Source organism: Marmota monax, unplaced genomic scaffold (genome assembly GCF_021218885.2).
Source record: "Marmota monax isolate L192 unplaced genomic scaffold, Marmota_monax_Labrador192_F-V1.1 WCK01_AAM20220418_F8-fsc00005, whole genome shotgun sequence".
Taxonomy (NCBI): Eukaryota; Metazoa; Chordata; class Mammalia; order Rodentia; family Sciuridae; genus Marmota; species Marmota monax.
The window spans coordinates 10,683,473-10,700,539 of record NW_026692254.1 but is presented as its reverse complement, the minus strand read 5'-3'; the positions used below and the strand labels follow the sequence as shown (position 1 = coordinate 10,700,539).

The 17,067-nt window shown below is 38.1% G+C and overlaps 1 long non-coding RNA gene across 1 annotated transcript; it reads left to right on the top strand.

Moving 5' to 3' along the window:
- The first annotated feature begins 22 nt into the window (after nt 1-22).
- Nucleotides 23-16,316, top strand: LOC124089069 (uncharacterized). Its single transcript, XR_006850589.2, has 3 exons — nt 23-91; nt 11,787-11,975; nt 14,509-16,316. It is a non-coding gene; the product is annotated as an uncharacterized LOC124089069 (long non-coding RNA).
- Nucleotides 16,317-17,067: the final 751 nt, after the last annotated feature.

The window sequence follows — 17,067 nt, the reverse complement described above, 5'->3', positions numbered from 1 at the left end:
GCGGTGCAGCTGAGCAGGCGCAGGCGCGGTGTGGCGTGGGGCGGGGCGTCATGGCTTACGTTCTTTGCCGAGATGCCGAGGTTCTGTCAAGGTATGCGTTCCCTTTGCTGTCCGCATCCGCATTGGCTTGGTGCTGCTCCTGAAGCCATTGAGATACTTCGGCTCCCAGACTTAATTTTCCCTGCCTCTTCCTGTTGGTGGAGTAGTTAACTGCAGCCTCATTACCTTGACCAGCTTGTGGAATGTCTCCTGAATCCCTCCACCTTTAAATTTGCTTTTTAAAGGGAATACATGCTAGAAAATGCATCCACAACTGAGTAGGCAGTGTGATCGTCTCCCATTTTCTGATGTTTTTCTTTTCTTTCTTTCGTTTTGTTTTGATTTTGTTTTTGGTACCAGAGATGGAATCCAGAGTCACTTAACCACTGAGCCATATCCCTAGACCATTTAAAAATATTTTATTTACAGGCAGGATCTCCCGGGGTTGCTTGGGACCTCGCTAAGTTGCTGAGGCTGACTTTGAATTTACAATCTTTCTGCCTCAGCCTCTGGAGCGTTGGGATTACAGGTGTGTGCCACCACGCCTGGCTTTCTGATATATTTCTAGAAGCCACCAAGGTTGCCAGACTCCAGTTGGTCCAGGAATGCTGGTCCTTAGTTTACTTAGGGGCCATGCCCTGTGGTGGGATGTACCCCAATTCGGTCACTTTCTCTTTCTACTAAGCTAGGGACTCTTTCCCAGATTCTTTTGCGGTTGGGCTGCCCGCATGACTGAGCCTGGCCAGTGAGGTGTGGGTGTGCTAGGCCCAGCCCTAAAAGACCTCTCCTTGTCAGGGGGCCCTGGGAGAGCCAAGGAGTACCGATTTTTGCAATATGGAGTGGTCGCAAGTTTACAGTCAAGACAGGACACTTTTGAGAGGGAGTGAGTGCTAACTGTATGGGATGCAGGGGCAACAAGCATAAACCAGTACTGGCAGCCAAGTCATGTAGTAGTTCTGTTCAACCACTGCTAAAGGCCACCCATGAGCACCTCATTGGACCCTGCCCTCTTTTTCCCAGATCAGACCACTGAGCTTACTAGAGCTGTTAGTAAGGTCCATCCTTACTGATGTATCTTAAATGTTTTTTTCCCCAGTTGTTTGCTATTATAAACAATGCTACAAGATGCCAAGGGCTATTTTTTTTTTTTTTTTAGCACACTTGTGGACATATCTTTGGGAAAAATTCTTAGAAATGAATTGACTATGGTAAAGGTTGTGCTTTTTTAAAATAAATACTGGATACGTATGGTTAAATTGCCCTTTCAGTTAATTGTACTAATTTACACCCCTACAAATAATGTGTAAGAGTTAATTTCCCTGCAAATTAAAACTACACTGAGATTTCATCTTACTCCAGCCAAAATAGCAACAATCAAGAATACAGGCAATAATAGATGTTGGAGAGGATGTGGGGAAAAGGTAAACTCATACATTGCTGGTGGGAACTGCAAATTAGTGCAATTGCTCTGGAAAGCAATATGGTGATTCCTCAAAAAACTAAGAATGGAACCTCTATTTGGGTTATTTCCCTTGGTACATATCCAACGGTGTTAAAATCAGCATACTAAATGATGCAGCTTCATCAATGTATATAGCAGCTCAACTCACAATAGCTAAGCTATGGAACCAAGCGAGGTGCCCTTCAGCAGATCAATAAAGAAAATATACATATGGATAAAGAAAATGTACAATAAAGAAAATATACATGATGGAATATTACTCAGCCATAAAATTACTTCATGACTTCTGCTGGTAAATGGATGAAACTGGAGACTATCATACTAAGTGAAATAAGCCAGTTCCCAAAAGCCAAAGGTTGAATGTTTTTGCTGAGAGGTAGAAGCTGATCCACATAGTGGGAGGGAAAGAATAGAAATTTAGTAAATTAGTCAAAGGGGAATGAAGGGAAGTGAGGGTAGGATAGGAAAAGGAAAGACAGTTGGAATGAATCTGAAATAATTTTTCTATGTACATATATGAGTACACCATAATGAATCCCACCATATGTACAGCCACAAGATGGGGTCCTAATTAGAATTAGATATATTCCATACATGTATAATTATATCAAAATGGATTATACTGTCATGTATAACTAAAAAGAACTCATAAAAAAGGGTGCGTTTCCTCACGTCTTCACCAATGGAATTCTTATAAGCCTTTGTGTCATTGCCAATCCAATGAGTGCAAGACAATATTTCATGATTTTAATTAATACTTTTTCTAGCATTTTCAAATCCTTGTTCATAAAACTATGATTGCCCCTTTACTGTATGCCTCATTCATAATATTTTTTTTTATCACTTCTTCCATTTTCACTGTATTTCACTCTTAGAGCTTCTAGATTTTGTCAATTTTGCTGACATGGTGTTTTAATCAGCTTTCTTGCTGTTGCGACTAAAACGACCCAACCACAACAATTGTAGAGGGGAGGAAAAGTTTATTTGAAAGCTCATGGTTTCAGAGGTCTTAATACAAAAGACTGACTGGCTGCATTCCTCGGGCTTAAGGCAAGGCTGAACATCATGGCAGGAGAGTGGTATGGCAGACTGTCCTCAAGCAGGGCAATTCTCTGGAATGTCTATAGTAGAATGGAGCTTCAGTTGCCAAGTTGGTAGCCCACATTGAACTTCTTCCTTTTCCTTTCTTGCTTCTCTATTCCTCTACTGGTGTTTCCTGGGGTTACCTCCCAAATAAACTGATTGCATCTACATCCTTTCTCAGAATTTGTTTGGAGAGGAATTTGACTCAAGACACCCATTGCTCATAGGTCATTTTGCTAATACCAGATAAAATATCTTAGTTGCCTTTCTGATTTCTTTCTCTGATTCCCTGAAATCCACAAGCACAAATTACTGCCTTTCTAGCCAAATGCGTTCTTTTGAACTCCCAGAAAAGTCAGATCTTCTCTGCTCATGAATAGTTTTTCATTTTTCCAACATCTGGTTCATACATGAAAGAATGGGAGTGAAACCTCACTTTTGCCCACGGGAACTTTGTATTTATTATTCATACCTGACACATTGGCCATTGTGTAGTCTCTTTTGGCTTCCTGATGGATCATTTGACCAGGATCACCTTGCATTATAGTAACAATCTGTGGTCAAGAGGGTAATGAAGGTATATCACAGATGAGTAATGTTCTAGGTGATTCATTAAATATCTGAGTAGGGAGAGACTAATGTATATGAATTGTCCTATTGATTTACTTTCCTCCTATCTATAGGCCTTTAGCATTTTATCATTAAGTATGATTTTACCCTCTTTTAGCATTTTATCATTAAGTATGATTTTACCCTTTATCAGATAAAAACTTTGCTTAAAATTAAAGACTTTAAAAATCATTAATGAATATTGAATTTTATTTTGTGCATTTACTCTGTTGAGATAATCAAGACTTTTCCATTAATTTGTTAATGTGGTAGAATTATATTATTATTATTCTGATGATAATGATGATGATGTACTGAGGATTGAACCCAGGGGTACTCAAATACTGAGCTACATTCCCAGTCCTAAATTTTATTTTTATTTTGAGAGATGGTCTTGCTGATTTGCCCAAGCTGTCCTCGATCTTGTGATGCTCCTGCCTTAGCCTCCCTAGTAGCTGGCATTACTGGTATGTGTCATTAAACCTGGTTTAGCAAATTAAATTCTTTTTTTTTCAAATCAAAGAAAAAATATTTACTTGCATCAGTGATACACATATTCTCTCTTTATATAAGCATTATATGAGGAATCCAGGGAAGGAAGATTTGAGATATGGCAAACATGGTGGCTTCAAGTGAAACAGGAAGTCAAAATAAGAGCAGTGAGAGGAATCCCAGGCTGCAGAGATACATGAGTCAAGAGAGAACATATATTCTGAAGACACGGCACAGAGAAGTGTCTTAGGCAGAGTATGAGGAATAGTGAGAGCTGAGAACTGCAAGGTAGATCTTGGAGGGCCAGTCAATTGGTTATAATTATGACATTGGGGCCCAGAGGTTTCCAAGGCCACACACCTGGTGAGCAACACTCTCTCTGCTGTTCTTAAGAGTCTTTGGCAGTGCCCCTAGGGAAGAACTGTGTTCTTAGCTGTAGGGCCAGGAGATAGTTTAATACTACACCAGCTCCTTCCCGGTGTCAGTTGGTTAGGGTGATCAACTGGGTTTCAGTGAGAAGGATGCTCCCACCTCCTATATTGGGAGTCTCAGCAATCTCTTCTATTGAAGGAAGGAACCATAAGAAAGCAGGACTTCTCACCACAGATGAAATCAGGACCAAAGAGGAAAGAGTCTTTTTCAAACATCACTAGAGGCCACCAATCTGCAGTGGGTTTCACATATCCTTTGAAACCAATTGAGTTGAGAGATGTAAATACAGCAGTTTTCATTTCTTGAATTTCAAGTGAATGATGACTGAGTGGGCAAATCAACTTCCAGGTAAAATCTATTTTACATTTGATGCAAGAACATTTTTATAGCATTCTCATGGGTCAAATTTCAGTGTTTGAACAGGAAGCATTCATGGTATAAGAATATCAATTCCTTTCCAGGTATTCTATTTTTAGACTGATCTTTTTTCAAGTTCTCTCTTTATTGAGTCACAACTGTCCTCTCATAAATTTCAGCACTTGTTCTGAGTTTGGTCTTTTGAGAAAAACAAAGAAAATCTACCAATTTTCATATGAGCAAATTAAATTCTAATGCTGAATCATTCCTGCATTCCTAATACAAGGCATTTTTTAAAAAAAATTTAAGTTTGTTTTAGTTATACATGACAGTAGAATGTATTTATGCACTTTGATATATCATACATAGATGGGATATAATTTTATTTTTCTGAGTGTACAAGTTGCAGAATCATATTGGTCATGTAGGCACATATATACATACAGTAATAATGTCTGTTTTATTCTACTATCTTTTCTTTCCCCACATTCCCTCCCCTTCCCTCCTATCACTTTCCTCTATCTAACCTAAGGTAACACTATTTTTACCTAGTGCCCCCCATCTTATTGTGAATTAGCATCTACATATTAGAGAAAACATTTGGCCTTTGGTTTTGCAGGATTGGCTTATTTTGCTTAGCATGATGTTCTCCAACTCCAACCATTTTCTGGCAAATACCATAATTTCACTCTTCTTTAAAGCTGAATAATATTCCATTGAAAAAATATATATATATATATATATATATATATATATATATATATATATATGACAATTTCTTTATCCATTATCTATTGAGGGACACCTAGGTTGGTTCCATAGTTTAGCTATTGTAAATTGAGCTGCTATAAACATTGATGTAGCTGAGTCACTATAATATGCTGATTTTTAAGTCCTTTGGGTATAAACCAAGGAGTGGGATAGCTTGGTCAAATGGTGGTTCTATTCCAAGTTTTCTGAGGAATCTCCATACTGCTTTTCATAGTGGTTGCACTAATTTGCAGTCCCACCAACAATTTATGAGTGTACCTTTTCACCAACATTTATTGTTGCCTGTATTCTTGATGATTGCCATTCTGACAGGGGTGAGATGAAATCTTAGAGTAGTTTTGATTTGCATTGCTCTAATTGCTAGAGACGTTGAACACCTTTTCATATATTTGTTGATCAAGTGTATTTCTTCTTCTGTGAAGCTTCTGTTCAGTTCCTTAGCCCATTTATTGATTGGGTTATTTGTTTTCTTGGTGTTGAGGTTTTTGAGTTCTTTATATATCCTAGAGATTAATGCTTTATTGGCAGTGCATGTGGTAAAGATATTATCCAAATCTGTAGGTTCTTTCCTCATATTATTGTTTCCTTTGCTGAGAAGAAGCTTTTTAATTTGAATCCATCCCATTTATAGATTCGATACAGGTTTAATGCAATTCCTATTAAAATACCAATGACATTCTTCATAAAAATAGAAAAAGCAATCATGAAATTTATTTGGAAAAATAAGAGACCTGGAATAGCTAAAGCAATCCTTAGCAAGAAAAGTGAAGCAGGAGGCATCACAATACTAGACCTTAAACTATACTATAGAGCTACAGTAACAAAAACAGCATGTTATTGGCACCAAAATAGACTTGTAGGCCAATGGTACAGAATAGAGGACACAGAGACAAACCCACATAAATATGGTTATCTCATACTAGACAAGGGTGCCAAAAACATTCACTGGAGAAAAGTAAGCCTATTCAACAAATGGTGCTGGCAAAACTGTAAATCCATATGTAGCAAATGAAATTAAACCTCTATCTCTCACCCTGCACAAAAATCAACTCAAAGTGGTTCAAAGACTTAGGCACTAGAACAGAGACCCTGCACCAAATAGAAAAAATAGGCCCAAATCTTCACCACATCGGCCTAGGATCTGACTTCCTTAACAAAGCATTTTTTTTTTAAATGCATTGCTGGATTTGACTTGCTAGCACTGTGTTTGGCCTCTTTGCTTCTGTATTCATGAGAAATTGACTTCTAATTTTCTTTCTTACTCTTGTTTGGATATTCTATCAAGATTTTATTAACCTTACAAAAATGAGTTGGATATTTTCTGGTTTTAAGGTTTCTAAATGTGTAAGGTTTGGCTCTTTTATTTCTTGAATATTTATGGAATGAATATATGTTTTCTATGTGAGACATTTTAAACTGTTGATTCTGTTTCTGATTATTCAAGTTTTCTATTTCAGGCAATTTTGCTGTCTTTCTAGGAATTTTCCCATTTTACCTAAGTTTTTAACTCTATTAACATAACATTATTCGTATCTTAGCATTTGTAGTTCTGGCCTCTATTTCATTCATCATATTATTTACTTGTGTGCTCTCTTTTAAAAAATTTTTTAACACTTCCATAAATTTGTAAATATTATTGCTTTTCACCTTATCAACAACCAAACTTTAGCTTTGTTGAACTTCTCCATATCTTTCTTTTATATTTTAAAATTTCTTTCATTTTTACTATTTATTTCTTTGTACTTTCTTTGCGTATTTTTGTTTTTCTAATTTAAACTAAACATTTCCTTAATTTTCAGCCTATTTTTCTAATAAATGAATTTAAGGCTTACTCTGTCCCACAAATTTTGCTAATAATGTATTTTTGTATGGTCAGTTGGAAGGATTTTCTAAATTCCATTATTATACTGTTTTTCTCATGCATGTTATTTACAAATGTGTTACATTTTGGGGATTAATTTTGAAATTAACTTTTTCATTGATGAATTTCTTCTTGGTTGCATTATAGACAGGCAATATAATTTCTATGATACCCTTGTTGAGACAGTTTTGTAGCCATGTTTGTGGCTATTTAAGTTTTCCATGATACTTGGGAAGAACTTATGAGCTTCAGCTTTTGGGTAAGTGAAATGTTTGTTTTATCACACTTGTCAAGTATCATAAATTAAGAAAAATCTAAAATGCTAAAACAAAAACACCTCAACATAGGTCTGAAGCAAATAGGAAAAGATTGTTCCCCACCACACTGACCCAGGGCCCCAGGGCCTCTGCCCTATGTGGTGATCATGGGCTCTGCTTCCTTCAACATGTAGTATCCAAGGACACACTCTAAGCATAGTAAACCCCAAGAGGGCAGAAATGTGTCAGTTTTCTTCACCTTTACTTTTCCAGACAGTACCCAGCACATAGAAAGCATTCCAATAAATATTTGTTAAATACATGAATCAATGAGTGAAAGACCCCTTTGTCAATCAACTTGTAGAATTTAATAGTCAGATTTTTTCTTTTTAAAGTTTAATTATTTTTCCAAATAGCAATATATTACGTGGCTCGAGTTTGATATGATACACAATAATATACCATGATAGTTCTCCCAGTCACTCAGTTCTCCTTTCTGGAGACAAATACTGTTAACAGTTTATTTATATTCTTTAGAGGTATTTGAGACATATACAAGCATATTTGCATGTGTACAGATGGTTCTTTCTTTTTTTGTTATCGAGGTGCTTAACCACTGAACCACACCACCAGACCTATTATTATTTTAAATTTGAGACAGGGTCTCACTAAGTTGCTTAGGGCCTCACTGAGTTGCTGAGGCTAGCTTTGAACTTTTGATCCTCCTGCCTCAGCCTCTCGAATCTCTGGAATTACAGGTGTGTACCACCACACCTGGCTAAGATTTCTTTCTTTCCTTCCTTCCTTCCTTCCTTCCTTCCTTCCTTTCTTTCTTTCTTTTTTTTAGTTATAGATGGACATACCTCTATGTTTTTTTATTTATTTGTTTTTATGTGGTGCTGAGGATCAAACCCAGTGCCTCACACATGCTAGGCAAGTGCTCTACTGCTGAGCCACAACCCCAGCCCCCTAAAATTGACTTCTAATACATTTTTCAATCACAGTAAAATGGCTTCTAGGGCTGGGGATGTGGCTCAAGCGGTAGCCCGCTCCCCTGGCATGCGTGCGGCCCGGGTTCGATCCTCAGCACCACATACAAATGAATATTAAAATTCTCTCTCTCTCTCTCTTAAAAAAAAAAAAAAAGTGAGCTTTTTGTGCCAAGCATGGTGGTGCTTGTCGGCAGTCCCAGCACTTGGGAGGCTGAGGCAAGAGGGCCACTTGAGCCCAGGAGTTCCACACCAGACTGGGTAAGAAAAAGAAAAGGCTTCTCTTCAATCATATTTATTTCCTTATTTCTGAATGTACTTGAGAATGTCTTTGGTGTCATTTGTTATCTAGACACTAGGGGGAAGTATACTACCATAAGAAGGAAGAAAGGGCCATCAGAACTGATACTCATGATTTTTCTCTGCACTCTACCAACTGAGCTATATCCCCAGTCTGGATGTACTAGTTTTAATCAATTAATGGATAACTGGCTGAGTTTTAAATCTATCATAAAATTGACTTACGGAGTTTGACATGGGATCCAGATGTGTTAGTTTATGGAGAAAAACACAACTGTAAATCAGTTCCCCCACCCAGACGCCTTGGTTATGCTTAGATCCTGCATTTACACAGGCCTCATTTCTTGATTTAAACACAAACTACAAAAGTAGCCTGTGGTATTAAAGTACCAATGGAGGTGGGCCTGATGGTGCACACCTATAATTACAGCAACTAAGGATTCTGAGGCAGGAGGATTGCATGTTCAAGGGCAGCCTCAGCAACTTAGAAAGATCTCATCTCAAAATGAAAAATAAGAAGGACTGGGGATGTAACTCAGTGGTAGATCACCCCTGGATTCAATCTGCAGGAAAAAAAAAAAAAAAAAACCAACAACTCTTACTTTCTCTTCATGTTTATATTTCCCCCTAGTCTATGTGTGTTCCCAGCCCTAGTATCCCAGTCACTCAGTTCTTGCCTCCTGTGGAGAGGGAGTACCTTATCCTTTTTTTTTGGTGCTGAGGATTGAACCCATGGCCTTGTACATGTGAGGCAAGTACTCTACCAACTAGCTATATCCCCAGCCCACCTTATCCATTTCTCCTATTGTCTTCTAATGAGGTTTCAGACACAGGCAAGGACTGGCATATATCTGTTTACTTTATTGAGCATCCTAAGTATTGCATTCCACAGATATTGTTCTATATGCATTTTTTCATTTTAACAATATACTCTGGAGGTAATTCCTTATCAATACATACATTAAGTTTTAACAGTTCTTTTAAAATTCAACCAGACTTTACTTATGTAAAGTGAACAAGTATTAAGTACTCAAATCTTAAGAGACTTAAGATTTTTTTAATACCTTTATTTTATTTATTTATTCTTTTGTGGTGATGAGGATCGAACCCAGGTCTCACACATGCTAGGCAAGTGCTCTACTGCTGAGCCACAACCCCAGCCCGACTCAATAATTTTTTACATACATCTCACATCTGTCAATACCAACTCTTTACAACACAGCGTGTATGCAGCTCCTATTGGCCCCATTTGTCCCTCTTGAAAACATCCCCTACCAAGTAGGCACAATTGTGACCTATAGTTGTGACTACAGAGAGATCAGTTCTTTTTTAATGGATGCATGGTATTCTGTTGTATGGATATAAAAGCCATTTAATTTCAATCTTTTGCTGTTACCAGAGATAATATAGTGACTATCCTTAAGCATATTCTACTTCTTGATTTGTCACCCTGAATTTTATGTGGGATGAATGTGGCAAACCCACATTCATCCCACATAAAACTCACAAAAATTTATTTTAAACAGGGTCTTTTTGTTCTACTTTTTATTGTCATTTTTTAATTTTTTCTGTATACATTCCTTTCTCTCCTTTGAATTCCTATTGATGTTTCCATCTTACCAGTCAGTACAAAGCACCTTTTCTTGATCTCACCTGTAAAGGATCTTTCAGCCTTTCCCACCTGAATGGAACATTCCAGAATGACTTGGACCTGGGTCTCATATCTCTTTGCATTTTTTGATATGACACAATAACTGGCAATTTCAGATCTACTTCAATATCTGTTCAAAAACTAATTTGTGTATCAATGTATTAAGGCTTATGAGTGTTACAAATACAGAATGTCCTGAAGGATCAAGCATTGTCTGCCAAAGAATTAAGCAACAAAAAGTACATATAATAAAAGACTGCATAGGGCAGACTCTTATTGCTTAGGAGTTTAATACCTATAGTTAGTGTACTTACCAAGGCTCCACCTAAGATACTATCCGGCACACCCACAGTACACTTATCAAGATCAGAATGTTAACACTGATACAGAAAACACTATCAAATCCACATTGCTCATGTTTTACCAACTGTGCCAATAGTGTCTTTTGGAGAAAAACAATGAAACAAAACATAATGGAAAATTCTTTCCTTTATACTCTTTTTCCTTTCTGGTCCAAGAGACAACCCTAAACCACATATTGCATTTAGCTGTCTGTGTAAAAAGAAAAAAAAATCTAGAACAGTTCTCAATCTTTTTATATTTCATGACCCTGCCATTTTTGAAGAGTAAGAACCAGTTACTTTGTAGAATTTTTCATGCTGTAGTTTGGATGTGATTTGTCCCTGTCAAAACTCATGTTGAAATTTGGTCCCCAGTGTAACAGTATTGAGAGGTGGTGGACCCTTTAGGAAGTGATTTGGTCGTTAAGAGAGATAAATGTCTTGCTTAGGGGAATGAGTTCCTGTTCTTGTGGGACTGGATTCATTACTGTGAGAGTGGGTTGTTACATAAATGAGTTTAGCTACCTTGGCTTTCTTTTGCTTCCTCTCTCACCATGTGATCTCTTCTGCACAAGCTGCTAGCCCTTCTGCTTTCTGTCCTGAGTTGAAAATGGCATGAGGCCCTCATCAAGGCCAAGCAGATGCCAGTGCCTTGGACTTGCAGGACTATGAGCCAAAATTAATCTCTTCACTTTAAAAAATCACCCAAGCTGAGGTGCTGTTATAGCAATGTACTGGAACATCTCTCATTTTGGGTTAGTCTGATGTTTCTTTAAAATTAAGTTCAGATTATATGCTTTTGGTAGTAATGCCATTGAAGAAATGTTCTATTCTTTTTTTTTTAACAGTTTTTTATTTTTCGGGGGGCACAACATCTTTATTTTATTTTATTTTTATGTGGTGCTGAGGATCGAACCCAGTGCCCCGTGCATGCCAGGCAAGCTTGAGCCACATCCCCAGCCCTGAAGAAATGTTATATTCTTAACATCATATCAGGAGTATTGTGCTGTTGGGGTTTATTTCATTTTGATGATGTTAACTTTGATTGCTTGGTTGAGATGATATCTGCCATATTTCTTCACCTTGATAAATGCACTCTTTAAATAATTCCAGAGACAATTATTATTATCTTCATTTTACAGATGAGGAAACTGAGGCACAAGACATAAACAACTTGCCCAAAGTCATACTCGTAGGCCAGGATTCTGACTCAGCTGGTCTGGCTCCAGGAATGCACTCTACACTACACAGAGGAGAGAGATTGTCGGGCTGGAAGACTTGATGGAGAAGCCTTAGAGGTTGAGTAATATCTGTTTGGCAGAATAGAGAAGGTAATGGGCCAAGCCCATAGTCCCTCTATCAGTTTGTCTGGCCTGGGGCATTGTATGCCCTGGCATCTGACATTACTCCAAGGGTACTTTTTGTGGAGAATTGGTTTAAGCCATGGCTGGTGCTGATCTGGCCTTCTCTCTCTGGTGTTGGAGGAGTCCAGCTCCGGCAGGGGGTCTCAGGAGAGAATGGATGGTGAGGAGGGTGAAGAAACAACAGAGACACAAAAGTGAAGGTGCTGAATCCCAATCTTTACTTGTGAAGTTCATCATATATACTTTTCATTTTGGCAGGCTCACAGTATTTTGTGGTTCAAAACAGGAATCATTATTCAAAGAAACAAAATATTACGTAGCTACAATTAGATAAGAAGAATGTATCTTGGCTTATGCATAAGCAAGCATTTTACTTTCTTTTTTTTAAAATATTTTTTGAGAGAGAGAGAGCGAGAGAGAGAATTTTTTTTAATATATTTTTTTTTAGTTCTCGGTGGACACAACATCTTTGTTGGTATGTAGTGCTGAGGATCGAACCTGGGCCGCACACATGCCAGGCGAGCGCGCTACTGCTTGAGCCACATCCCCAGCCCAAGGCTACTAATTTTAATCAAACAAGAGTAAGAGCACAAACCATTGTGCACAGGAACAAGAACAAGTTGCCCAGTACTAAGCACTAACCTGTCTTCTTAACATTAATTCTTCTTCTCTAGATTTTAATTTAATTTCTCAAAAACTTCCTTGACTGTTTTTCCTACAGGGTTTTTTTTTTTATTAAACATTAACAATTTACATTCTACAGATGAATCATTGCATTTAGAGCAAACAGATTTATTCTTAGAAGTAGTTGCGTTAATTGGGAAAGTCATGTTTTTTCCTTCATACTTAATGGTCATATGAGAAGTTGCAACTATACTTATTAAAGGAATACAAAAACAAACCAGCCCATTCCCAGAAACATACTGTGCTCCTCCAGAGGATGGACGCCTTGCGCCATCCACCTCAGTAGGGCCTTGCCATTGCCTGAGTCAGGGGAGGGGCGTAACACTCTGGGATGCTAGGACCTGGTTAGTTTAAGGTTACCTCTGCTCTGAGACCCCTTTCTGAGTGAAAGTTCCTTGTAACTGTTGAAAGATCAAATTTGAACTTCCTAGCTATATGTCCATTGCCTGCACTGTAGGAGCATGCTTCAGAATTTGCTGTAACTAGGTTATGAGTTAAGAGTCTTTATCTGTGATTTAATGTGCTATGTTAATAAAAGTTATCGATTATTTCACAAATAAGTCCCATTGTTAGTCAAATAAGTCCCATTAGTTGGGTTCAAGCTTTCTTGGACCAGAGGCAGGTCCCAGGCCCTGTGGTAGGTCATAGCAGACTTGATCCTGATTTCTTTCTTCTTCCCTCTGATTCTTTTGACCCCTGTGCTTCCCTAGCCCTTGCCAACCCTTGAGTCTCTTAGTCATCTGCTCTCACCCCACTCTGCAGGCTTCACAGAGTGCTTCTGACAAGGCATACCTTTGACGGCATACTTTTCCCCTGGCCTGGCATAGCTCCAACTGTCTACTCAGTCAAGTTTTCTCTGTTTCACAGCAGTACTTCAGATTTTTACTGCCTTATTTTGGGTTCCCCCAGAAGCAGAGCCTAAGGCAGGAGGGAGCTGGGGTAGTTATACACCAGCTTTTGTCAGTCATTGGTCAATGTTAATTCACCTGTATATCTGGACTGCTGTACATGTGAATTATAGAGCTGGCTCTCGTGGAGTAAAATGAATATCAAAATATTCACTTATTATGTGAACAATGTGGCCCTCTTAGGATGATGTGTATTCAAATGGGCTTGGGGTTCCCATCAAATTGCTGTACTTTACCAGCTCTGTGATGGTGATATGGAGGTCAATTTCTTCAAGTTTAACCTTTATCAGTGTGTAAAAATGGCATTAAAAAAATATCCAGGATTGGGGTTGTAGAGCACTTGCTACCATGTGTGAGGTACTGGGTTCTATTCTCAGCACCACATATAAATAAATAAAATAAAGGTATATCAACAACTAAAAAAATAAAAAAACAAAAACAAAAACAAAATCTAACCCTATAGGTAGCACAGAATAAGCAATAAATGTTAGATGTTATTTTAGGAGGCTTATGTGTACTAGTTAGCTATTAGAACAACAGTCCTTTGTGACAAACCATCTCCAGCTGTAGGGTGGTGTGAAGGCTCTCCAGACCCTCTCCCAAGCAAAACAACCATAAATGGAAAAAATTGTTTCACCATGATATATGATTGAGGAGATAGTTATGTAACCTTATTACAAATTATATAATGTATACTTATACCAAAACATTATATGGTACACCATTATTACATGCAATTATTATGTTTTTATGTATATGTTTTTTAATAGAGCCATTTAAAGTATTTGGAAATTCTCTTCAGGGTATACAGCCAATGAAACATTCATTCAAGAAATTTTAATAAATATTAATAAGAACAGTAGGATCCTATGGCACTGAACATATCTGTGTTCTCTTCCCTCCTGAAGCTTGAATCTGAGTAAATATGGTCAAGAAGATGGACTTTCTCACCACTCAGCTCCCAGGAGGGGAAGACTGCTGACATCTCCCATTTTCTCCAACTCCATGTTGCAGGAACTCTATTCATAAAGTATGGACAAAGGGTCTGGGCTCTTCTTTCTCCTATGAACACCTACTCATAAGGCAGAAGCTATACTCTATGTGTGGCTGTCCAAGAATCCTGGGCGCCAATTGACCTCACCCTAGCTCATTCATAGGATGGAAGTTCCACATTGGATGAGGCAACATCCTGCCAGTTCCTTGCAGCAAAGAGAGAAGGGGGTCACTATGGCTGCCCCTAGAACCACAGCAGTGGTGCTGAGGTTCTGTGGGGGGGCGGGAGGCAGGCCATAAGAATAAAGGTTTCAGTAGCTCTTCCAAACAGGATCAACTTTATGTTAAACAGCATGGAGGAGTTTGAACCTGATGGTCACCAGCTAATAGAAGGAAATGGTAGATCATCTTAAACTATACTACAGAGCAATAGTAAGAAAAACAGCATGTTATTGGCACCAAACAGACTGGTAGACCAATGGTACAGAATAGAGGACATAGAGACTAACTTACAAAACTACAATTATCTTATATTAGATGAAGGTGCCAAAAACATACATTGGAGAAAAGATAGCCTCTTCAACAATTGGTGCTGGGAAAACTGGAAATCCATATGCAACAAAATGAAATTAAACCCCTATCTCTCACCATGCACAAAACTCAACTCAAAGTGGATCAAGGACCTAGGAATTAAACCAGAGATTCTGGGTCTAATAGAAGAAAAAGTAGGCCCTAATCTTTAGCATGTGGGATTAGGCCCCAACTTCTTTAATAAGACTCCTATAGCACAAGAATTAAAATCAAGAAACAATAAATGGGATGGATTCAAACTAAAAAGTTTCTTCTTAGCAAAAGAAACAATCAGTGAGGTGAATAGAGAGCCTACATCTTGGGAGCAAATTTTTACCCCTCACACATCAGATAGAGCACTAATCTCTAGGGTATATAAAGAATTCAGAAAGCTAAACACCAAAAAACAAACAAACAAACAAAAAAACAAATAACCCAATCAACAAATGGGCCAAGGACCTGAACAGACACTTCTCAGAAGAGGATATACAATCAATCAACAAATATATGAAAAAAATGTTCATCATCATTAGCAATTAGATAAATGCAAATCAAAACTACTCCAAGATTTCATCTCACTCCTGTCAGGATGGCAACTATTATGAAGACAAACAACAATAAGTTTTGGTGAAGATATGGGGGAAAAGGTGCACTCATACATTGCTGGTGGGACTGCAAATTGGTGCAGCCAGTATGGAAAGCAGTATGGAGATTCCTTGGAAAACTGGGAATGGAACCACCATCTGACCCAGCTATCCTTCTCCTTGGTCTATACTCAAAGGAGTTAAAAACAGCATATTACAGGGACACATCCACATCAATGTTTATAGGAGCACCAACCTAGATGCCCTTCAGTAGATGAATGGGTAAAAAAAATGGCATATATATATATATATATATATATATATATATATATATATATACACACACACACACACACACACACACACACACACAATGGAATATTACTCAGCAATAAAAGAGAATAAAATCATGGTATTTACGGGTAAATGGATGGAGTTGGAGAAGATAATGCTAAGTGAAGTTAGCCAATTTCAAAAAAACAAATGCTGAATGTTTTTTTCTGATATAAGGTGACTGACTCATAGTGGAGTAGGGAGTGTGTGCATGGGAGGAATAGAGGAACTCTAGATAGGGCAGAGGGGTGGGAGGGAAAGGGAGGGGGAAGGATGTTATCAATCATGGTAGAATGTGATGGACATTATTATCCAAAGTACATGTATGAAGAAATGAATTGGTGTGAACATACTTTATGTACAACCAAAGGTATGAAAAATTGTGCTCCATATGTGTAATATGATTTGTAATGTATTCTGCTATCATTTATTTTTTAAAAAATAAATAAAAAAGAAATGATAGGTCATACACTTTTAACAAAATGTGGGAAAGATGCAGGTAAGGAGAGTTCTATCATGGTAGAACAAGTCTCAAAGGCTGATCTCAAAGGCCAGTCCCTTAGGGGGCCCTAAATTTAATTGGATCAGAACATGGGACATCATATGCCCAGTGTTTTCAAAAAGCAGTAGAACCCTCAGCTAGCAATCAGTGCAGGTTTAATCTGGGTATGATACCAATAGAGATAGATGAGCTATGAACATGGAACAGGAGGATTAGGAAAAGAAGTAGTCAGAGATAGCCTAGCTAAGACCACTGTCACTTCTGGATAGAGAAAGAGTTGGGATAAGTGTGCCAGTGCTAAACACTGCCCACTTCTGAGAAGTGGCATAGGAAGTCCACAGAAGGAGAAGTGGCATAGAAAGCTGTGAGGATAGCTTCAGGTCTGAGCCTAAGCAACTCCATTTTAAAAACTTCAGTTTGAAACCTGCAGTCTCACCAGGCACACCCACAGAGCCCTCCAGTATGGCCTCATACATGTTACTTCC